Raw genomic sequence first — 4714 nt, 5'->3', positions numbered from 1 at the left:
GGCGTTTGGGCATGGGATGCGGCCCAATCAACTGCTTCGTTAGGGCGACATCCTTCATCACTTGTTTGGCAACAAATGCCTGGTTTCCACTATCCTCGTCAGGGATAGGAGAAGGAAGAGGACGGCCTTCCGACACCAACACAAGTGAAAAGAGGAGGAAAACCAGCAAGACCATCCCGGATCTACCACACTTGGCCAAAGACGACATCGTTTTTGAGTCCTGAAAACAAGCTAATATATATATATATAGAGAGAGAGAGAGAGAGAGTGAATATGACTGCAGAGGGAAGATAGTGTTCCCCAAATATGGCTGGATTGCCTATTTATACTGATCTACGTTACAGAGAGATGTCAAATGGACAAGCACATTTTATATTATTTAGTACTATTAATACATATCAAAAAGTCAACAGGCGATATATTTTACATAATAAATTTCTTTTTTTTTTTTTTGTGGACACTAAACTTCACTTAATTAGTTTAAATTAAATATAAAAAAAGTGAAAGGAATGTATAGATATAGCCGTCAAGACGTGGGTATTGAAGGAGATCAATGTGGGACGGAGGATAAGAAATAGAAGAAATAAGCGCAACGTAAATGTGTATGGATGGATGCATATCCGTTTGCGGCGTATGGTGTTGAAGTGACACTAATTTAGCATTTACTTGGAAGGCTAAGATCAACCCACCAAGCGCCGACTTCTTTATTCTCAACTACTTCTCTCTCTCTCTCTCTCTCTCTCTCTCTCTCTCTCTCTCTCTCTCTCTCTCTCTCTCTCTGAGTCAAAAACTCAAATTCTTTCAACCAAAGAAAAGGATAATCATAAGTCAAATGTTGTGTATCCTTAGCTTCGTCTATCATCTTTTGCATGTGGAAAGAATTGTAAGTTGCTTGTCATTTTGGTTTTCAACCTATTTCACTTTCACACCTATGAACATTCTATCTTGTGGTTCATATGTAGCTACTTGGGATGTGTGTGTGTGAGATCCAGTTAAGTTTTGTATGCATTCTAATGTTTATGTAGTCAAAGGAATTGTATCATGTTGGGGGAATTATAAATTATTTGACATCGATCTGTAGTCACTCGTCTCTTTTTATTTAGCAAGCGAGATATTTTGATTAATAATTTGTTTAAAAACTTGATTATTAATAAAACATAATAATACCATGTGATTCGATCATGTAGTCAACCCCACCTAATAAAATAATAACTTGTTGTTGTTGTAAAAAGAAAATAAGAAATCATCTGATTGCGCATCACAATTATACCGGTGAACTAAGCCAATTGGGTAACTAATGCTTTAATTTATGCTTGGATGGCCATGCCAAAGCTCCTTCCCTGTGTTAGAGAAGCTCAGCTTTTCAAGTGTTAAATTTAAGATGGGAGTGGAATCCCGTTGTCCTTGCATAGAGCTATATTGCATAATGCGTATGAGGTGATGCCACAAACCTATGAAGCGAAAATAATTAAGGAAAAAGGCGCCGCCAAATATATTTGTAAAAGAAGGAAATCCACCCATACATACATATATACATATATATATACTCTTCTGGTCCTTAATATAGGACCCAATTCTTGAGTTGGTTTTGGTCCTAAATATAAGACTCATTTTTCATATTTATCAGTTTTCTCTAAATTACCCCATATAGATATTCTCTCAACCATAATCAAGTATAAGAGAGAGGGGGTATTAAGAAAGATGATTATGGTGTTTTGGGAAAAATGTGTCACTTTTTTTATAATTAACTAACTTACCTAACTTCCTTAATCTAATCAAATTAGTTAAATTGGTCTTATATTAAGGACCGGAGGAGTATATATATAATGCTCTAATATTAAGCACCTATATCAAACCTTTTAATCTGTCGTAGTCCCAAATTACAAAACCATCGTGCTTAAGCATATGTTAATTTGAGTATATATAAAGGGGTAAGTTATACAAGCTGCTTGAAAGCAAGTGGGATCAAATGCGCATCTTTAATTTTCATAAGGAATTGAAAATGTGGTTGCATTGGTATCACCAAATCATAGAGCCATTGGCCTGAACATATTAATTTAGGAATTTAAATTCTTTTAATTAACTATGGATTGTTCATTTTCAGCTACATTAAAAAAAAAAAGGTTTGAATCTTTGATCCTTGCCTACATTCTACCTCACCATTGTCGTCAATTTTAATTTAGTGAACTGCTTTTGAAATAAAAGCCATTACCAACAACAATAATACCATTAGGCTATATTAATTAAGGTCACTTATATGTATTATATTATGTCATTAGGCTCTATTAATAGCTATATGCCTCTTCACAAATAATCATTCATAGGAAAATAATACCAAAGATCATAATTCCTGCGTAAGATTTATTTATTTATTTATCTTAATTTTACCCAATACTATTCTTTCTATTTTTTGTTATCTTGTAGATGTAGAGGCATTATTCCTTTACAAGTAATGGAGGTCTGATAAGAGGAGAAACATGGGATCCAGCAGTTTTGAAGAGAATTGCATGCAATTTATATGTATATGACATGGTAAAATACACATAAAATTTTCCATATAAATTAACATCATCACTTGGGTAAAGGACAAAACTTTGACCACTATATTTATATTTGAAACTAATCGTTTTCCCAGTCTTGACTGGCTTTCCACATACAAACACTTGAATAATGACTATGGTGGAGAGTGCAAATTAATTTTATTTTTGTGAAAGGTTTTGACCTTTTTTCTTCCAAAGTCGAGTGGCCTCACGCATTTAAGATAAACATCTTTACACAATTAAAATCCATATATATCCGGAATAATTCTCATACACATTCATACTACCTCCAATCTTTAATATAAGAACTAATTCACTAATTTAAGTATATTAAGAAAATTTGTTAAATTAGTTATTTATGATAAATATATATTATCTTTATTAGAATACCATTGTTAATTATGTGTATTAGTTAGAATTACTATTTAATGAAACGTTTAACATATACAATTACTATAATGATTACTTTTTAAAAAATAAATAAATATGAGAGATAAGGTGGATTAGAATCTTACATTTAGTACGAAATTAAAAGTCAAACTAGCTTTTATATTAAGAATATGAGGTAGTATTGTTTTTTAGGGTTATTATTATTGTTTGCCACTTACAATTTAATCAAATTTTAATTTTGACTCCTGTATTTAAATCTTATGTTTTCATCTCTATAGTCTCATGAAGACTTGCGATGAAGACTACCAACGAGTTATAGAGATTAAAACCAAAATTCGATTAAACTATAATGACTAACGATAATATTAATCTTATTTTTTTAATTAATAATGTCAACATATCTCGCACTAAAACAATTACTGAATGCTATCAAGCTCAGAATTGCAAACCCACACATATGTGCGCGTATCCTGAAATTATTGGGAGGGTCACCATCTCTATGTATATTCTACTACACTAACTATTATTTAAACATTTGTTATATAACACGCTAAAAAAGAGAAGAGTAGCCAGTGATGTTAACGTTGGTTGGTGATTTAAATCAATAGTTGTATTTGACGGCAAAGCAAAATGGATCCTCTGTATTTACTGATGGAAAGGTTAAAATATAATTGAAGTGCGTGACAATGAGATAGCATCTAGGGCATGCCAGCTACTAGCTACTTCATGAAATTAATTTAAAAACCTTACTCGATTAGTTACCAATTAATAACATCCAATAACCGAGATGGTTATTGCACTGTCAGGAACCCCCCCCCCTCTAAATCAATTGGGGGTTATAAAAAATGTCAACATCATTACTAACCTGATTAATGTTGCTTTATAGCTTCATGCCATTACCAAAAGTGCACTTATTTTATTACTGCCTCCTCTCTCCAGTGCTACTTTTAATTTTTTTTTTTAGGGTCTTATTATTCACATATTTAAATTCTATCATTATTCGTCAAAATCGTTTGACTGAACTGACACTTAGTGTCATCTTAAAAAGGATGAGGTTACTTGTTTAACCCTTTATGAGTAAATTTATTGGCCTTTAACTATATGATTATAAGAAGCCAACTAATTGCGCTTAATTAACTCTAATAATTTTCTTTTAAGAGGTTAAGCAAAGGATGTGCCTTGTTATACTTTGATTCCTTTCTCTTAATGAGCTTGAGGGCTTCAAAAGAGTCAATTGATCGTTTTTATAGCCTTGTGACCAGCATATACAGATTCAGTCCCTCCATTATTCTCATGAGCTCAGTATTGATGTATTTACCAACAATAATACAAAGTTGAACCATAACTTTTATAAATTGACACTGATGGAAAGCCAACTGGGACCATTTAATCCATCTTATCTTCTCCACAAGTAGTGGTTTCTCGTCAAGCGTTTTTCTTCTTGTCAGCTTGGGATAAGTAAAAGTAAAACAAAAACCATGTGAAGATAGACCTGAAATGCAGAGGATGGTAAATTGTATTCAAGCTAGAGCCAGGAATCATAGGGAGATGCAAAACAAACACATTCTAGTTATATGCAAAACACTGAAGAATAAGTCTTCAACACTAATATCCACCACTGAATATCAGATTCTCACCAAGCCACCAATTCCAAAATTGATAATAAAAAGTGCAAAATGAACACCCGACCAACATTCAAGCCCATTTTGATCTGTCCCAGGTTTGGAAAGCCATAACCCTTGATTTTTCCACTTCAAACAGCACAAACTACTTGGACAGACTGT

The sequence above is a fragment of the Neltuma alba genome, unplaced genomic scaffold (genome assembly GCF_004799145.2).
Source record: "Neltuma alba isolate B1F8T4 unplaced genomic scaffold, ASM479914v2 tig00006739_pilon, whole genome shotgun sequence".
Lineage (NCBI taxonomy): Eukaryota > Viridiplantae > Streptophyta > Magnoliopsida > Fabales > Fabaceae > Neltuma > Neltuma alba.
The sequence above is the reverse complement of the archived record's forward strand: the minus strand, read 5'-3'. Positions refer to the sequence as shown.